Genomic DNA, 20,023 nt, shown 5'->3' on the forward strand with positions numbered 1-20,023 from the left:
CGTACGTGGGCAGTGTCTGGAGGTCAGGATCCTCCCTCAGATGAGGTTAAGAGGGCAGAGCTTTCCCTGAAGGCCATGTGTGTTGGAGACTTGGGACCTACAAAATGGCAGAGCCCTGGTCTAAAGAAAATACACAGAAGAAAATATCTTTCACTGTTATGACACCAAAATTCTCTGAAAGTAGCTTGCTTATTGTCCCATTGCTCAAACAATAGTACTTTATTACTGCAAAGAACATGTCTGTTCTGGCATCTCCTAGTGGATTATGATACTATATAGCCTTAAAAATGTGACAGTAAGAAGCATAGATGGGGTGGTTTATAAAGTGAAGAGCTGACTGGATGTTAGAGGTACAGTGACAGTTTGTCACTGGTGTTAGTGGATGCTCTAGCAAATGCATGAGCATTAAACACTTCCTGAACGTTTAAGGAAGGCTGCCTTTGCCCATAGGAGCTTCCAGTCTAAGACCCCGGTGAGACTCGAGCAGTTCTTGGGTAGTTCTTGCATCGCAGTTTGAATTTGAAATGCACTGGGTTTTAAATTACAGCAGATGCTGCTGCCCAGTGCCCTTGTCTGTCGTTATGCCCCCGAGTAGTCCAGCACATCTAATGCTGCAGATCCATGCGGCTGACAGTGCCCCTCGAGCCCGGGGGGAGAGCGCCGCTCAGGGGCCGAGGGGATGCAGAGGTGAGGTCAGCTCTGTGTCTCTGCGGCTGCTGAATGAACCTCTGGGGTATCATCTCCAGTAATTAGACCATTTCTTCTGGGGGAATGCATTTCTCATATATGCCTCCTGTGATTTGTTATTCATAATTATTATTCTGCTGCCTTTCACACAGTTGCTTTTAGCTGTTTGTGAGGCGCTTCTGTGCTGGGATTTTACCAAGTTTGTCTTTGGCTTATAAGGGATGCATTTTTTAAGCTGTTTTCTCTTCTGCCTTTGATTCCAACAGGAGAACAAACAGCTTGCTGCGTTTCAGGGTGTTTCCAGCCTCTCATAGATATGATGCTTTTTTTTTTCCTTTTGCCCCAGTCCCGTGCTGCGTCATTCTGACTTCTGGTCACCGACTCAAATGGGAGGGAGCATCGGTTGCAGAGCCTAGCAGGGTGGGAAATACCTCAGTGTAATTTATCACAGTCACAGAAGGGCCCTTTGCATTCTCAGAGGGCCTGTAAGTGCATATGGAATTGGTTTGTGTAAACAAAATGGGGAAAAGTGCTGTAAGTGAAGGGTGGAGGAGCCCTGTGGATGACTCTTTGAGAGCAGGGCATGTGTACAGTAAGCCAGGTTATATGGAAAGATCTTGGGTTTTTTCTTGTGTATTATGTACTTGTCTGCATCACTGTCATGCATGAGGAATGTTGCCATAAATAGTCTTAAACCCTCCTTTCTGCCACAGGAGCATTCAGCAATACGGTCTGATGGTGAAGACTGTGTATATTAGGATGTGCAAGAGATGCTGAGGATGCCACGGCACTGACTGCACGGTCGGTTAGCAGGCGTGTCTGAGCTGGCTTTAAGTTGGCCAGATGAATACCAGGTTTGGCCTTTTTGATGGGCCAGGCACAGCTCCCGGTGGGTTAGGGCACGGCTGATCAAGCGTGCCGTGCAAGCTGCATCCCTTTTTGCATTGAGTCTATCCTGCTTAGCTCACGCAGCATCCGCAGTGTAGGTGCAACAGCTGTTCCAGGAGTGGTTTAACAACATGCATTCGCGTGGCCAGAAAACTTACACTGTTTCTCTCTGGGTAAGAAATGGAAGATCCGGCTTTTGCTGTTTTCTTAGGTTCTCAACAGCTCCACCCACAGGAACGGCTGCCATATGCCTTCCATTTTAGTATATTTTCAAGGTGTGAAATGGGGAGCATGTGGCAGAAACTCCTTCTTCTCTGTTTGTCACTGTGCAATTGGCTGCCTTGGGGAGGGAGGTTCATTGTGCATACTAAGGGAGCGGGTTTCAGTGAGGTTTGTGGAACTGTTTCTATACAAAAATCACAAGAATTAGAATTTTTCTTGCACCCCTTTCTGTCAGCTGCAATACCCATATGTCTGTTTATCCATCTCGCTCATATGACACGTGCAAGAGGCAAATTCAGCTCTGTGAGCTTTGAGAGGGAGGTCCCTCATGTCAGAGTTGAATGGGATGAAGGGAGACCAAGGACAGAGTAGGAAAAGTGCAGATAAAAGCTGGGAAGACAACAAAGGTCATATGTAGGTTTGCATTTTGCCTTTTGACGGATAGAGGTGAATGTAAGGTTTTACTGTCCCATTTTGCCATATACCCTGAATGGGTTATTGGCAGAGATGAGGGGTTTGGGTGGCCTGTAGCCATTCAGGTTTGCTGTGTTCAGCAAGCTTATGTGATCTGCAACAATTATGCTTAAGGTTCAAAGAATTATAATTATACCAACCAAAAAGAGGCATTAAGGACAATGATGTTGATGGTTTTGTTAATAATGTATTTGCCGTTATTAAATTCACTCGTTGGACTGGAGTGCAGCACGTTTTTTCTGATCATGGTTCCGAGTTCTGGATAGGTAATAAGGAAATTATTACTGTGGACATTAAAGCTCATTAAATGTGACTCTATTAAAAATCAAGGTTATGCTGGACTTCAAATATCTTTGAGCATAACCGCTGGAGGCTGCAGCGCAACCTGGCAACTTGCCACGTGGTTCAGTGGTCCTTTCCTCTCATTTATGCCGTAATAGTCTATTAAAATGGGTATGAGGGCTATTGCAAAGGAGAGGTTTGAACAATGTGAGCTGTAACAACATACCATCCTTCTTCAAAGTATAAATTTGCATGCAGGGTTGTGCGGTATTAATGGGGCAGATCTGTGGCAGCCGCATTATGGGAACGGGCTGTAACTTTATGCGTGTTTTGTTTCTCTCCCGGTGGCTGGCCGGGTCTGGGTTGTGTAAGAGGAGAGTGCACCAAGGTCAGGCTGCCATCTGGGGAGAGGCTCTGAGTCCTCCTGTCTCTGATACAGGGATGCAGGTTGTAACAGCTTTGGAAAGGTGGCGCAGGGCATCACTGCCCAGACCTGGAATCTGTTCAGTTCTGCATTTCTCTTTCCCATACTCTTTGCACCTTCCCCACACACACTTTTTGTATTTCTTTTTGTATTTCAGGCTACATTTTCTGCTTTTTACCTTCCAGCCCCATAGCTTTTCCTGCTTTTTCCGATTTCTCTCCAGGCCATTTCTGGTTAGATCTTCCTTTTTTGTCTTGTCTGGTCCTGGTGGACCTCTTGATTTGTCTTTTCTGACACTGCTAGAGGTGGAGTTCGATCTTAGTTGCAAGCAAATAGGTAGGTGGCAGCTGATGGGGAGCTGACAGAAGTAATAACTTGTGTATTGTAGCAAAGCATAGGTAGGACTGATAATGCTTCAGGTGCTGATTATTTCCATTTGTGTTCTTATCTTAAAAGTGATACGTTTGAAGGCAGGGATGGGATGACCTGCAGAAGCTCGGTCCTGACTAAAGAATTCAGTAATACAAATTTTCCATGAGCTCTCATGATTTATTGCTATCCTGTATGTACAGAGGAGTGTTCCCTTCTTTCATGCAGCCTCTCCCTGTGAGAAAGTGGAAAAGTGCTTTTAATATTCTTTCTGTTGAGAGACAGGCTGGCACCCCTACCAGGAAAGCGGATGGGGAAATCAACTCTGATTTCAACCATCTGTGGAGAATTTTGGAAGTGAACTATTTTCCTGAACATAATCCCACCAAAAAGGAAAGCGGCTCATCCATCTCAATGATTTCAGTGTCCTTTTTCTCTTGTTAGGGAGGAGTAGGAAAAGGGGGTCCTTGATGAAGGACTGGGGAATCTCACTCTAAGGCAGGTGTTTAACCCTAAAAAAGATGTTCAGCAGAGGCTGGTGTTCATCTGGTGTTCAGCAGAGGCTGCCTCCAGCATCACTGCCATGTCAGGGCCTTGTGAAAATGTAAGTAATTGGAATTAAATTGGGTAATGAATTAATATTAAAATAACCTAATCTTGTTGAAGTGACAAGCCAGAGATGGTAAAATTTGTCACTGTCCCAGCGTGCTTGTGCTTCTGATGAATGTGTTTCTGAGTACAGAAGGTGACGAAAAAGGAGCAGATGGAATTTAAAAGTTGCCGTTCTCCATCCACAGTTGGCTGAGCTCTTGGTGCTTGGAAGTCTTGGTGCTTCCTACCACCTGTGTATAGGAAAACCACACACAATGAGGGCTGCACCTGCAAATGGAACCTGAGCCCACCTGAAGAAGGATTTTTCTGTGACCTTAGTTGTTGGTGGGTGTGCACGTGCTAGCGCAGCATCCACATCTCACTTTGTGCTGATGGGTCCCAGTTCTCACTGGACAAACAAGGTTGGACCAGGTGGGTGCGTGGAGGGCGGCTCTTCTTCAGTCATGTAATGCGTCTTCCTAAAGCAGAGGAAGGGTTCGTTAGGTATCACTTCTCTTGCCAGTTCCCCTTCAATTTGTACTGAAGGAATTGCCTTTCTAACATGAAGGTCCAGGACATTTGCCATCTTCAAATGTTAAAGGACTTTTGGTAAGAGCAGGATGTTAGCCTTTGCTTGCCTGTATTTCAGTGAAAGTAATTGCTTTCTGCATATCCCCATTTCTTCTGAAGTTTATAAAGAGCTTGTCTTTGCCTCTGGTGTTTTGCCATGCACTGTTGAAGTTCTGTCCTCTTTCGCTCCTGAGATGGCCACATTTTCTTGATGGGGGAAGAAATAATTCCCTACTGCTACTTGCATCAGAAACGTTGCATAGCTTTAATGTGCAGAACACAAATCATATGGAAAGCAGCAAAGAGGAGGAGCGTTATTAGCAGCAGTCCTCGGGAGCTGCTTTACCTGACTCACTCAGAGGCATCCTGCCTTCCCGTGCTGACTCTGCAGCTGAAGAGCAGTGCCTCCTTGGGGCAATTCCCTCACCTCTCAGCTAGTTATTATCATTATTGTTTTTATGGGGCTAGTTTCTCTACTGCAAGACATTTAGACCAGTCTGGGACCTGAATAGTACATTAAGACTGGGAATAAGCTGGTAGTTTAAATAGAGCTTACTTTGATTTCCTTCCTTATCATCCATATCCCTTTGTCCCAGCCCAGCACTATAGGTAACGAGGTGGGGCTGCTAAATATACCTGTGTTATAGCCAAGTTGGGACCTCCTGTACTCCAGTATTGACAGTGTTACAGTAGTTGGTGGGCAGAGTCTATGAAACGCTTTTACATTACAATGATGTCAATAGATTTGGGCAGTCAAGCCACAAGGGGAAAATACCTTGAAGTCTTCATGTGTCCTTATTCAGCAACAGTGTGGTCTTTGATGGTAAATGCTCTGCACTACTGAAGTCAGAGCAGGCGCCTGTAAAGAACCAGGTTTCCTGGCCTGAATGAAAGTATAGTACCTCAAGAGAGCTGAAAGAAATGTTCCCACGTTAAAAAAAAAAAAGTTGCTTTTATCATATATAGCATTTGTCATCCAGATAGATTCCCAAGTTTTTTTGGAGATAACACAGATATGAAGTCATGCAGCACTGAATTTATTGAAAACAGTGTGCCCTGCCTGTGGCAGCATGCCATGAGTCTGTTAAACAACCAGAGAGACTTGCCCCTGAGCACGACTTAATCTGCGTGCTGCGAACAGCCGGGACACGAGCAGGCAGACAGGGGTTGCTGACCGAACAAACCCCCGAGGATGCCTGAAGCCTGCAGCTTCTTGTGAAACTGTGATGGGAGGTGCCAGTGAGACATTGTTGGGACTTTCAGACTCTGTCTGCCGTCCAGGGAGCCAGAGGTTTGTAATAAATCCTGTAACGTAGTTCTGTTGTGGCTACTGAATGTGTAAAACTTGGTGTCAGTCAAAGGTTACTACCCAGACTGTACGTAGCCTTCACAAAGAGCGAAAGAGCTGCAGGTTTTCTTTCTGGCTCCTCTTTTCCACCCAATTCACGTGTGGATTTTCTGGAGGCCTCAGTCTTACTGGCTTTGTAAGAGGCAGCCTGTGAACCTGCATAATACCTCCATATAGCTCCTACAAGGGTTTGAGTTGTTTGGTTTGGTTTGGTTTTGTTGGTTTTTTTTTTTTTTAAAGCATCTCCTACCCTCTTGCTAGGCACTGTGTAGAAGCAGAAGCCTTGCTCCAGAGAAAATAAAGCCACTCTACCAAGAAAGAAATAGTAAAATAAGCTGGGAGAGAGAAGGAAATGGAAAAGAAAATTTAAAAGTATGTGTGATGAGGGGGACCAAGTTTAAACACTGAACTATGAGAATATCTACAGTGGTTTCTGTATCAGCTTGAGGAAGGAGGCTCCCAATGGGCATAGAGATCCTGCCTTGACTCTGGGTGTAACAGAAATGAGTAGCACCGCAAGAAAATACTGCTGGGGAGAAGGTTGCTGGTTTCCTAGGCTGATGTATTTTCCTTATTCAGTACAGATGCAGTAAAGTCATGGTGTTACACCTGAAAAGGAGGAGTTCACCTTTGCCGAGATAGACGGGAGGGTTAGAGGTAGCTAATGTCTAGGTGGCAAGGTTAGTGGTAGCTTCTGGGACCAGATAAGTCAAGAGAAAATGTGTGGAGAAACCTGGGCCGACAGGGAGTATTCTGTCTTCTCCTGGCTTACTCTATTAGTGGCTTTAGAGGAGAATTGTTGATAGAAACAGTATTTTTCTGACTGACTTGAGCTTCTAGTTCTCAGTCCATCAGTAGCTGAGTGAAACATGAAGTGACAGTGAGGATGATTGTTCTCACTACTAGGTACATCCTTTCGAGTCCCCAGAAGTAGTTGTGTTCCTCCATCCATTATCAGGAGCAGTTCAGAGCCTTTGCAAGGAGAGAAGTCAGTGGGTAGCAGAAACACCTGAAACCTTCCTTGTCCCGTGTTTTAATCCCTTCCCACCCGCCAAATTCCCATAAAACACCATCACATTTGTACCGTACAGAAACTGCCACATTGCAGATAACACTCTCTGTGGCCATAGCTCTTCTACATCCCTCTGGTTCTTCTATATCCTTCTGTGCTGATGGTTTCTTTGTCAACCGGAGACAAGCCAACAGGGTGTTGAGCTTTATGGGTGTTGGTAAACTTTGGCGGTTGTGTTTTCCTGCTTGGGTATTTAAGTCAAACTCTTGTTATTTGATTGCTGCCTTCTTGGTGGCTATGTAGCGGTCAGGATGCTCCCACTAGTTCTCTCCAGTCCAGCATTTCTCCTGAAGGGAAGGAAATGCAGTATTATCTGCAGCTGCCCTTTGGATCCTGCGGGGTTGTGCTACGAGCTGCCTCTTACAGCAGTTTGCATCACAGAGCAGCTTTTGATTAGGGCTGATGTGCCATAAGGCCTCTGGATGTACACAGGTGAAAATGCTCTTTCATTCATCAGCAGGATTGAGAAGAAAGGCTTGTGCTGATGTCTGAAATTCAGGCCGACACGATTTCCCTGACATTAGAAAAACCAGCCTGCCAGCGTGGCAGAGCTCGCAGGCAGGGGAGAGCCTCAGATCTCTGCTCTACGTCTTGTCAATGTATTGTTTCTCCTGGAAATTAAAGCTTGATGCCTTTGTAAGCAGTAAAGAGCAGGGGAAATCTAGTAGAGGAACTTTGCAATGGGTGTCGAGGTAACCAGGAACGTCTTGAAAAGCCTTGTGCTGGCAAGGTGAATGTCCCCTTGGTTGGGGATGTTTATTAGATTTAGGGAAGATGACAGAAATGGGAAAATAATGAACTTATTTTCACTTTCACTCTCAATACTATCCAAGATGGCAGTATTCTTGTTATGGTGGGTTCATAACAGGAAAAAAATTACTGAATTTGCTGGTTTTCTCTGGAGTCTTCACTTCAATTTCCAGGTAAATGTATGTGGCCGGAAGCTGAAATCTGACTGTCTTCACAGAATAAATAGGGACTCCTTAACACTGAATCCCAAATGAGGTGGAGTGAATGTGTAGAGACTGAGAAATAAAGTATCTGTACTCATTCCACATTTTAAAGGGGCAACATGTACAACTGAAATTCAGAATCTGGAGGATAACCTTTTGTGCTGGCTGTTTTTCTGGTTTACCTACCCGTTTCTCTGTGGGAAGCTGTTTTTCCTGGGAAATACTCTTTTCCAGTTGTGCTTCCAATTTGTCTTTTCACTTACTCTGATTATTTAGGGGCTGTAAATGAAGTAAAATAAGGCTGTTTCAATATTCTAGAGCAGCGGCTGTATTTAAGAAGTTTATATTTGATGAGTAAGTTGATGACATTGCATTATGTGAATTTGATGTGCAAACTTGTCACTAAAGTGTAAACATGGTGACAGCAGGACCAGCAATTCTCAGCCTAATCAAGTAAGCCGAGTAACACATTCTTTGAGCTATAGAGTAATAGAGGCTGATTTACATATTAAAATGAGAGAAGCTACACAGATCCAACAATTAAGTTGATATTTTAATTGCAGAAAAGTCAGGAGATTCAAAGTTATGTTTCCTGCATCAGTTCATTTGTCACTCGCATGTATTCGTAGTATTTTCAATTACTTTTTTTGGTTTGTAACTAATGTGGCTTAAAATACATGAAATGTTGGCCACGGAAGAAAGGAGAGCTTTGGATTTGCTGGGTTAGAAAGCAGACTGAGAACTGAGAATTTCTTGGTCTGTTTAAAAATAGTACAAACAAATTTCAGGTAATATCTTTCTTAATATTCTGGTAGACATGTTGGGAGGGAGGGAGAGGGATCTATATTCAAATGCAATGGAAAAAAAACCTGTTGATCTCAACAGACCTTGAATTATATCCTTAACTTCTTGTTTTCTTTTTAAGGAATAAGCTTTATTTAATTGCAAATTCACACAGATGCACTAGTACCACTAAGAATTACATCAATATATGGATTCTGTCCTTGGTGTTTATGCTGGTTTCACAGTACTGATCTTGCATTCAGATAAGCATGCACGTGTACAGCTACCCTTATCTCCCCATGCTGATGTTCTGATATATGAATGCTTGTTCCCTGCGCTCACAAAAAGCTATTCAGATGCCAAGTCTGACGATTTTTTTATAATCCTTCTTTGAATTAGACTACAAAAAGAATGTGTTTGAAAAGGTTAACTAATGGATACACTTTTCTTCCTGATGAGGAAAAGAAAAATGGTGAAGTGCTGAAAAATGGTCAAGCAGAGTTTTGATCAGGCTTTTCTAATCAAATACATTCTGGGCAGGAGAAATGTTAATCCGTAGTGGATTTATTTGGAATAGAGAACATTTATTTGGAAAGCAATCAGCGTACAAAAGCAGACACTTGTAATTACTTTGCCATCTTAATCATGGCACTGACATCAGTACCATGATGTGATAACGTTGTGATAGCCTTTTGAATGTGGTACTCACATAAGAATGTCAATAGGAAGGGAGAGAAGCCTTTCATAGTATTTTCACACTTATCACCCTCGTTTGCCAATGTCCAGGTATTCTGGGCAGCTTATCCAGTAGTTACTAATCACATGGTATCCTAAACGAAATGGCATAAGACCCTCTCAGCTCGTTTGGAAAAAAGCCAGCACCTTGCAATCCCCTTGGCGATCTGCCAATGGACAGTACAGCATCTGGAATGCTGCTGAGATGAGCTCCCGGCATGGCACAGATCAGTAAATAGATGGCAGCGGTCTGCACGGCGCTGGCTTTGGTGCAGTCGTCTCACGCTTCTGGTGTGATTTTGTGCCAAGGAGGCGAAGGCATGGGGTTAAATCATAGCAAGTCTTAAAACTCCAGGGAAAGTTGTGCCTGTTGATGAGGGATTTCTGAGCCTCCGGGAGCAATCCATTATTTCGACTAAACTAAAGCTACCTGGTGTGGTTTATGGAGCAGCTGGTGCAGCCTTCACTCACTATTTCAGCGTTTCCATGTTTTCTCCATTTCAGTGCCAGGTTATCTGGCATGATCTCCAGTTAGAGAGCCATAAGTCAATCCAGCCTCCATTAGGGAACAGTGTATTCATTTTTATATACAGCCAGCTCCAGCCTGACAGATGAAAATCAGACAGATGAAAAGCTGGTTGAAATCAGATCCACGAATTGCCTTTTCACTCTCTGGATGTCTAAGTGTGTTTGTGTCGGTATTGAATAGAAGAGTCTTGATGCGTCCTGTTGGAGTACTGTAGCATGGTGGGTTATCGGGTAGGTAGGCAACTTTGTAAAGTTACCTTCTGTGATGATCAAATACCATCACAGGTGTGCAGCAGAAGTATTTAAGTTAAATAGAACAGAGACTTCCATAAGGCAGGGCTGGAGGCAGCGACAGCATCCACCTTCGCTAGAGACTGCGGATGTGTCATCACAAATCTCGCCGCTAGTGGCATCAAAAGTGATGCGTAGATCTGAAAGATTCAGCAAAGGTTTTCTGAATAGGCTGATAATGACGACAGCATGTGATTCCCCTTTTAGACTGCCATATTGCGATGATTCCCCTGAAATGAGGCAGAATTTAGGCGAGGGGAAGTTTCCATCTTGTTTTACAAAAATGGTAAAAATAAATCCTAAGTCAGAACTGATGATGTTAGATCTGCATAACAGATGTGGGCTAAAGGCATTTTCATCATCAGCCACCATTTGAAGTAACTCCTGGTCAGGTTGTTTCCATGATAATGTCCCTTCCTCGGTACGTGGGCAGTGTGCTGATGTGTTTGCAAGCTCCCCGCAGAATGTATTTGGACTCCCATGGTGCCACAAGGAGTACTGGAAATTACTCTCCACTTCCATTTCAAAGTACTTCTTTCTGCTATAGGTTCCGTCACATCTTACAACCTGAAAAACCCACAGAAAGAAGAGGGGAGCATTACCCTGTGCTTGTATTCCGGAGTCCCTAGCAAGTTTTTGGTGAAATGAAAAATTTTAAGGAGAATGTTCCCATGTATGCAAAGTCTTCATCGGCAAGGTGATGTCCTAAGCCAAATGGAGCGGATTCTTGGAGCACTTGGGAATAGATTTAAAGCTAATGGCGTCTTAGTTACACCTCAGGTAGCTCTGAATCCTAAGATGCTAATCCCAACAGTTAGAAATAAATAAGGATAAAAATTAGAACTACGTATATCCCAGTTACTGCTGCATGTCAAACGCTGCAGTTCTCTGTTGAAGGTGGAGTGAGCCAAGCTGTTCCATAAAACCAGGGCAAATGAGTAATTAGCAAGAGGTACAGAAATAGTGTTTAGGAAGGTATAAAGTTGCTCTGAGAGCTATAAAATGTCTCTCCTTGTTTTGCTCATGGTTTAGAGTGGGAAAGTTTGACACTTAACAAAAGCTAACTAATTCTCTGTTGTTTCCCTTTAATGATCAAAATTCAGGGGATGGCTAGCTGTGACAGGCGGGAGAAAGCATTGCCATGAAAGTGAAGCTCTTTTTAATTAGGAAGTCCTTTGGATGATTTACTTTCTAGTGATTTGAATGCTGGCCGGTTTGAATGTGTCAGCAATACTGACCAGCACGATGCAGTCTTGTCAGTGCAGGTTCTGTTTTGCTCTTCAGACGTCAAGAGGTGAAGCCTGCTCCAACAAGGAGAGCCTATGATGAGCGAAATTATAACTGCAGCCAGCCATGCTAGAAACTTCGCCATCTGCTGTGAAGTCTCTGGCTTGAATGCCAGCACTTGTGGTAGCAGGCATAATGATGATAATATTTTCCATTTATGTAGCACCCTCTGTCCACAGGTCTCTGAGTATGCTAGAGATGCTAATTAAGACTCGCAGCACCCATGGGAGGTAGGCATCAGTCTCCACGCTAGCTTTTCTTGCCTGCAGAGTCTAAAGAGATTGTGGCGGTAATCTTTGGGCAGCAATTCCTTCCATCCAGCAGCTCTGGAAGAACTAAAGACCTTTTCTACTGTTGTTAGTTTACATCAGAGCTGTATTAGAGAGGCAGTCTGACTCACATGCTGGAGAGTAAGGCAGGGAGTGATCTTTGTGCTCCTAAGTGGGCTTGTTTGGGGAGCAGCAGAGGCTGGGCCTGCTGTAGCTGTTTCAGAGTTTCTTACTGTGTAAGTCTTGGAGTAGGTCTTATAACTCAAGTCCAGTCCTTAATATGTGGCCTTGTGAGGAAACTAGACTTTTAAGATGAGACTGCAAAAACTCAGTGCAATGCTTGACATGTGAAAAAATCATAGAACGGTTTGGGTTGGAAGGGACTTTTAAAGGTCATCTAGTCCAACCCACCTGCAGTGAGCAGGGACATTTTCAGCTACATCAGGTTGCTCGGAGCCCCTTCCAGCCTGACCTTGCATGTTTCCAGGTATGTGACATCTCCTACCTATCTGGGCAACCTGGGCTAGTGTTTCACCACCCTCATAGTAAAAAATTTTTTCCTTGTATATCTAGTCTGAATATACCTTCTTTTAGTTTAAAATCATTACCCCGTGTCCTATTGCTACAGAGCCTGCTAAAAAGTCTGTCCCCATCTTTCTTATGAGCCCCCTTTAAGTACTGGAAGGCCTCAATAAGGTCTGCCCGCAGCCTTCTCTTTTCCAGGCTGAACAGCCCCAGCTCTCTCAGCCTGTCCTCGTAGGAGAGGTGCTCCAGCCCTCGGATCATTTTTGTGGCCCTCTGGGCCTGCTCCATCAATTCCATGCCTTTCCTGTGCTGAGGGCTCCAGAGCTGGACGCAGTGCTCCAGATGAGTCTCACACGAGTGGAGTAGAGGGGGGAGAATCACCTCCCTCGACGTGCTGCCCACCAAATACAGTTGGCCTTCTGGGCTGCAAGTGCATATTGTCAGCTCATGTCCAGTCTTTCATCCACCAGTTCCACTGAGTCCTTCTCCGCAGGGCTGCTCTCCATCCCTTCATCCCCCAGCCTGCATTGATACCACAGGTTGCCCTGACCCAGGTGCAGGACCCTGCACCTGCCCTTGTTGAACCTCATGAGGTTCACATGGGCCTGTTTCTTGAGCTTACCTCCAGTATAGCCAGGGTTTAAGTCCTCAGCAGATGTGTTTCCTGATCAGACTTTTTGTATGTGAAATCATCGGTCCTTTCCTCCAAGGAGTGAGTTGAAGTGCCTGTATATAGCAATCCACAGTGAGCCTCCCACCAGCAGCATTGGAGACAGTGCCCGAAAATGCCTACAGATAGCACAGATTCCTCCCAGCTGAATCCATGGGCTGTAGTGATATCTAGAATTCTGGCTGCTTTTTTTTTTTTTTTTTGTCCAAAGGGCATTTTTTTATACAGCTTTGTTTTATTTTATATCACTCAGTCTTTCTTGTAGGAGACTAACAGGAATGCTTTTCCATAATCTGCATTTCCATAGTCTGCAGGAAATGGATGAGTAACATTGTATGGACCATCAGGAAGGAGAAAGGACATGAGAAAGGGAGAAATTTGACCGCAAATCTTTAAAGCATGATTTCAACACTCACACTCCTAGATTCAGAAGTATGTTCCCAAGAAGTATCTTCCCATGAAGATTTAACATGCTCTTCAGCTGGGTAGAGTTGTGGCAGTGAAGGTCTTCCTTCCCCTGAGTGCAAGGTGTAAAATAAAACCTGCCAGTTAAGATCAAAGATACACCTACTATCCACCTTCTCTAAGAGGAAAAATACTGTTGTCAAGTATCATTATATGGTGTATAAGTGTATTTGAGGCTATTAAGGACAGTTATCCTCAGAGATTTATACATAACAGGTTAAAATGGGGGAGGGTGGGGGAACAGACCCTTGCTGTGTTTAATTATTGCTGGGTGCTGCATGCACTTTTCTCCATTATTTACTTAATCTTAAATGCCAGATGCTAAAGGGCACCAGCATCAATTAACTGCTTAATTAGACTTGCAAAGAAATCATGTAATTTAGTTATAGGCAAATAAAAAAAAGAAAAACACACAAAACAGAAGCTCAGGGCTCTCTTTGCAATAATTTCTAAAGCTCCCTGCATACATAGTTTGCTTTCATTGCTTGCTGGAAGCTCTTTGGGGCAGTCTCTGTGCCACTTGCTGTGTAGGGAGGCAAATGGCTGGATGCAACATCAGCTGTTCATTGCCATTCTGAGTGGATTTAACCACAGCTTGCCTTGTTGCTGTCCAAATTCTTCCAACAGAGGTTTGGATCAGATTCCCTTTGTGAGAGCTTGTGCGGTGCCTCATCGTGATCGGCAGGAGAACCTGTCCTTCTCCCTGTCTTTGTGATCTGTGTCCCATTTGGTGCTTGCCCTAGCCAGTGAGTCTGGTGAAGACCGGGCACTGTCCCGTTTCTGCTAGGAGGACTTCCGTGGTGAATGCATTTCTGTATTTTGCGGTATATTTTAGTGTTTTAGTATGCAGCCGAGAAAGCACCCTGTCTGTAGCAGAGAGACCCTGCTTCCCTCGCTGCAAAATAATAGGAAGCATGATGCTTTTATTCCATTAGTTCCCACTCTCATGAATACGAGTGTTCACAGGAGTGGAGTACATCCATTTTTGTTCCATCAAGGCCTACAACTCTGTCTGAATCTTTATCTTGCAAATTGCCTTAACAGAGTAATAATCGATGCCTTGTGCTTGTGTATACGCAACATTTCTCTTCTGCATAGGTGCGGCTGCCTTTCTGACTCCGTTACCGCTCTTCTCGTGTCGGTATCAGCAACATTGTCATTCAGGTGTCTTTGCAGCATCCCGTGCTTTACAACTTTTGTTTCTTTCTTAGTGCCTAGGTGCTGGAAGCTGCTGACGTATTTTTTTTCTCAGATGTCCTGAAACCTTTCTGAAAACAAGGTGGTGTTCAGTTTCTCAGAGCTTTGTTCTCCCTCAGTGCCCATGCTGCCTCAACACTGCTCTTTTCCTTTCTGAAAATATGACCTAGCCCTCTCAGAGTCCCCTATTTCTTCAAAGCACTGTATAAACATTATCTAATTAAGTATATATAACATGCCCTGAAGTATGTTAAGGGAAAACTGCAGCACAGCATTGAAGTTTCCAGTCACTTGATCCAGTGTAAAATCTGATTGAATCACTAATTATTTTTCAAAATGCTGTGCCTAATGACATGTATCAAGATAGGAAGATCAGAGTTGCAGCCAGAAGCATTGGGAGCTGCTGCCAACAAGAGATGGGCAGTCAGGTAAGTTCTGTATTAGTTCTAGAATTGGTTTGGATGTGCAAACTAAGGTAATAAACAAAACAACAAAAAAAGAGGAGCTGCAGCATTTGGATCTTTCCTGTTTTGATATATATAATCAGCTCTACATTTCCTGTTGAAATGTTCATTAAAATTGCAGCCCCTGTGATTACGCAGCTGCCTAATTCAAATCAATGGGGCTCCTGAAACAATTTCAGATATTTTTAAATACTGCTGTAGAACTTCCTTGTTTACAATGTTATGATTAAGGGACTTTTTTCTAAGTCATCTAAAGCATTAATAAAAATCTCTTGCGTTTTTCTCTAATGGATTTTTTTACTCTGAGCGGCTGCAAATAATGCCAACCCTGCTTTATGGCTTTATCTTTTTCTTCTTAGAGCAGCATGTCTATTTGTATTGATAACTAAATCAGAAGCCCAATTACACAAGTTCTTTATAATTCCTAGTAAGCCATAATTGACTTATTTTGTTTTGGAATCCTAATACAAATAAATAAAATTAATAGAGCAGCAGAATAAATAGCACTGAGAGTATGACAGCCGTGCCTTGCTTCCTCTCACTAACTTTCGGAAGCAACTGTTGATAATGTCTGTCAGCTGAAATGCTTTGATGTTATAACTGACACGTGGCTGTCCAGAAGGGAGACTGTAATGTCCAAAGGGTCAAGATACTTTAATAGGTCTCATGCTGAAAGGGAGGTCATTTTCGTTTTACCAGAAAGGTGCTTTCAAGGTAATTTCAGCTCTTCTGCTTTGGAGTACTTCAGAGTGATGCTAGAGTTCTAAGTTTGTCTCCATGACTTTGGGTTTATTAGCTTTTCACTTTTCTAATAACTCCAATTCCTTTTACTGTTTCAGAAGCCTTGGCACAATTCTGATGTGTTTAAGGTGCAAACATTACAGGAAAATACCTAAATCAAAACATCGTGGGAGAGAGACTGCGTGAACAAGCAGATGTTTACAGTCTCTGAGTTCTGTGGTTGAGAAAAAGCAAACATGTCTCTATAAAACCTCAATGTGTAAAAGCCTTTTAGTTGTGTGTAGTTTTGCGCTTCACCTGCCTGTGAAGATATTTCTTTACTCTTCTTTTGCTTTTATTACCTTCCCCAAGCTGTACTTAACTCCCTTGCTTAACTCCACTCAGTTATGGTCCCACCAGGGTGCCGGGAGCAGGGGAAGAGGCAGATCTGGCACAGCTCAGAGCTGTTCTTGCGGTTGCTCAATCCCTTGCTGAGCACATCTGCTCAGGCTGGTGCTGCTAGGTCAAGCATCAGGGTGGCCAGATGGGAACGGCTGGACATATTTTAGCACTGCGGTGTGGTTGATCCCAGATGCTCTGCTACCAGCCTCCCAGTTCTGCTGTCACCGTTATAGCAACGTCCCTGTTCACAAAAGGAGGGGTGAAATAACGAAAACTGCGCAGGTCAAAAGTGGTCAATGCTGACTGGCATTGCTAACTCTGTCGTTGCTGGGTGTAGAAGTAGATGAAGATTTTAAATGAACTTTTGTTCTTCGGTGCTGAAGAAGTAGGGTGCAGCCTGTAAGACTGAGAAGCGGGTATTGTTATTTAGATACCACCCTGTGTGTCCTCTTGGTATTCAGGACTTGTGCATCTGTTGAAAGTTGGAGGTAAGTGCTTTGGATGTGGACGTAGGAAGGGAATGAGATAGAAGAGGACAGGAAAGACCAAAGCTTTTTCTTATTTTAACAGAGAATAGTTTGAACGTGATTTGGCCGCTGCACCTTAATGGGTAATCCCCACTCTGAGCCTCAGATGAAAAGAAAAAATCTATAAGTCTAGGGATAATGCAAGAGGATTTCTGCAGACTTTTCTCAGATATAAAGTGAGCTACTGGATAGCACAGCCTTTAATGATAACTTTTTCTTCGAGCACAGAGCTAATTCATTGATTTAGCCTGATTGGGTAAATCTATTTTTCGTTGCTTGCACATCCCACGCACAGATACCTTTTGTGTGTGCCGTTTTCCCATTCCCTCACTTGTCCCTCAGCATATATTTTTCCTAAACCTCTGGCCGACCTTTCCCAGCAGCGCCATTCGTGCCAGCAGCATGGCCTCTGTCGCACTCGGTGTCATTGACCCCAGCGGGAAGCGTTCACAGCAGCAAAGAGTGAAATCTCTAAACGAAAACTGAAATGAATCCTTCTCGTGGAAGATTGCAATGCAAGTTTCTCTGCGTACTTACTCCCTGGGTGTGGATTGTTGGAGACCAAGAGTCGAGGTTACCTATATGGTATGCTCTCTTCCTACACCAAAATATTCTCTTTGATGACTAAGCATCAGGGATCTAGGTTTCTTGACTGATCTTATTTCAATAGGCTAGGTCCTGCACCAAGGCAGTGTTTGGCTCAGAGCTCTCAGGAGTTAGATGAAAGAGTTCAAGCAATGCCAAGAAGCTAGAGGATCTTCCAAACAAACAGGGGAGGAAGGAGGGATCAAGAGGCTGTGTAGGTGGAATGCAAACTGCAGTTGAAAAAGAAAAGTAGTGATATTCCGGTGTAGGCTATTCTTCAAGTCTGCTACAGCAGCTGGTGTCAGCAGGGCTTGCTGCAATAAGCATGTCAGCCTCTCGGGATTCCCAAAGTGCTCTGTAAACTTCACAGCTATAGGAAATATGCACAGGGATTGCTGCGCCCATCACTAAAGTGTATCCATGGGGCTAGCATGAAGTATAGTAACCGCTTAGTGCCACACAGGAACTGTCCTTACGGCAGAAAGTGAGAAGTGTCTTTTTCGCTTGAAAGTGGAGGAGGCAGAATGCGGTTGTGCGAATGGCATTTGTACAGGACGTAGGGGCTGATGCCACAGTCCTGGTTCGTGCCCTCGTCCCCAGATAAAAATGCTCTGCCAGGAAAATGCTTTGCCTCTTCTGTAATGGTCCAAGTCTCTCGTCTTCTCTGGAAAGCGTTATATCCACAGCACAGCGTGCTCCCTGCCATAACCTTTAGTTCTTTACTGATTCAGAGAGCGAGTGCCAGCTATTGAATCAGAGGGTTGAGACCAAGGTAAAGGTCGGGATCGTGTCTACATACACAAAAGCAAGCGTAACCTCTTCTTCTTTCTGAAAGCGCTAATATGTGGAGATGTAAAAGTTCGTATCTGTGAATTCTGCAGCTCTTGCGTCAGGGTTGTGAAGCAAAGAGGCAGGTAGGAAAAGACGGTTTCCCGGTTGGGGAGGATCGCATCAAGGGACTGATGGAGTTTAGGAGATAGGAGCCACAGGCATACAGCCATTGTTGTTCTCCAGGGTAGAAACAAATGTGTTTCTGCCAGCAAGAGCAGACAATACCTGGGAGCAATTTGAAAAGCCGGGCTAACTCCCATAGCTTGCTGGCCTCCAAGATAACGCTTCTACCTGTGCCCTGTATCCCACTGCAAAGATTTCCTGCTGCTCTTTTTTCCAACTCATGCTTACTTTCCACAGTCTCTGTGCCTCCAGCAGCTTTTGAGCTAACTTTGCACTTCTTTAAACTTTTTATTTGCCGTTTGTAGTTTGACTTGTGTGATAGAGGACTGAATGCCTTCCATCTGTAGGGAAAGACAGTCTCTCCTTCAAGACATGCATGGACTTAGATACCTCTGCAGCATGCTAAATTGAAGGATTTTGCCTCTCTTATTTGAGATTTCTCAATTGCTAAAACATTTTAATGCCTTTCATTAGCGAAGGGGCGTTAGGTTGACTGGGCCAGTTTTTCAGTCCCCCTTATTCAGACACCTGCATCAGTTACGCAGAGCTTAATTTTAATTATAATCCACTGGGTCACCTGTGCTCCATCAGACTCTTTCCCCCAAGGTTTTGTTTCATTAGAACTTTATTGTAGAGCTGATTTTATTTTTTAAGGCCATCAAATTCAAGGCTGAGCTATGAATTTTGCTGTTAAACAAGAAGATATCCCAGGTCTGTGCTGTGATTCAGCAGATTCTGTGTTCTCAGCCCAGACTGTCACCAGATCAGTGCTGTCGAATTAAGTAGCATCCTTGACTTTCTTTTCCTTAGCTCCTCTATCTGAAAAATGGAGACAGTGCTAATCTCTCATTTGTGTAACTGTGTAATGTTTGTCCGGCGCTTCAAAGATGCCAAATACAATAAAACTGCCAAGCATCCTTTCACTAACATGATTGATGATTTGCACCCAAAATGCTCATTTTTATGCTAAAACAAGATCACCTGAAAGATACTGCGGTTGGAACCAAACCAAGGAAGGGGGGAGGAGGAAACCATCTGTTACACAACAGCAAAAATATTTCAGGGCATTCGCCTGGGAAACTCTGGGTGACGAGTTTGGAATATGAAGGCTTATTTATATGGATGGAGCTAATTTTCTCAAAGTTATTCATTTTTCACTTAGGGAATTACCTAATCTTACAAGAGACTCTAGGAGGAAAGATTCATTTATTCTTTGTCTCGTTCAGCCCCAGGCAAGCCTGAAGATGCTCTGCCTCTTCCAGTTCTGCCTTTTAATGGATTCTATTAATGGAGCTTAAAGAATTTCTTCTTCTGGGTAAAAAGGGTTAATCTTCCTCATTCCCTCTCACCCTTCTCCTCCTCTTTTTCTGGAGAGTTCTTTTTTTGGAGTCTCTGGCTGTTTCTATCATCTTCTCCCCCTAATCTGCCACTATCTGAAGAATTCATTACATTTCAAATCAGAGGCCTTGCTGCATACATTAGCAGGTTTTAATAGACTTGCCACGACTCAAAAAGGAGGAAAAAAAGAGAGAAGATTTAAAACTCTTGTCTTGCCGAAAGCAGACAGATTGACTCAAAAATGACTCAGTCAATAAAAGATGAGTTTTGAAAAGGCTTCCCTCCGCTCAAAGGGAGCTCGTATTCCAGCGAATTAGGTTTTTCTAAGCCCACTGTCAGAAATTAATAATACATACAGCATGTAAAATGGATTTAGCCCTCTACAGCCTTATACAAACATATC

At 43.7% G+C, this 20,023-nt stretch overlaps 1 protein-coding gene across 2 annotated transcripts in view; it reads left to right on the forward strand.

Annotated features, from left to right (window-relative positions):
- The window catches only part of MAD1L1 (mitotic arrest deficient 1 like 1), a 381,688-nt gene that overhangs the window by 255,009 nt on the left and 106,656 nt on the right, over positions 1-20,023 (forward strand). The gene's annotated exons all lie outside the window — the stretch shown is intronic.

The sequence above is a fragment of the Phalacrocorax aristotelis genome, chromosome 10 (assembly GCF_949628215.1).
Source record: "Phalacrocorax aristotelis chromosome 10, bGulAri2.1, whole genome shotgun sequence".
Taxonomy (NCBI): domain Eukaryota; kingdom Metazoa; phylum Chordata; class Aves; order Suliformes; family Phalacrocoracidae; genus Phalacrocorax; species Phalacrocorax aristotelis.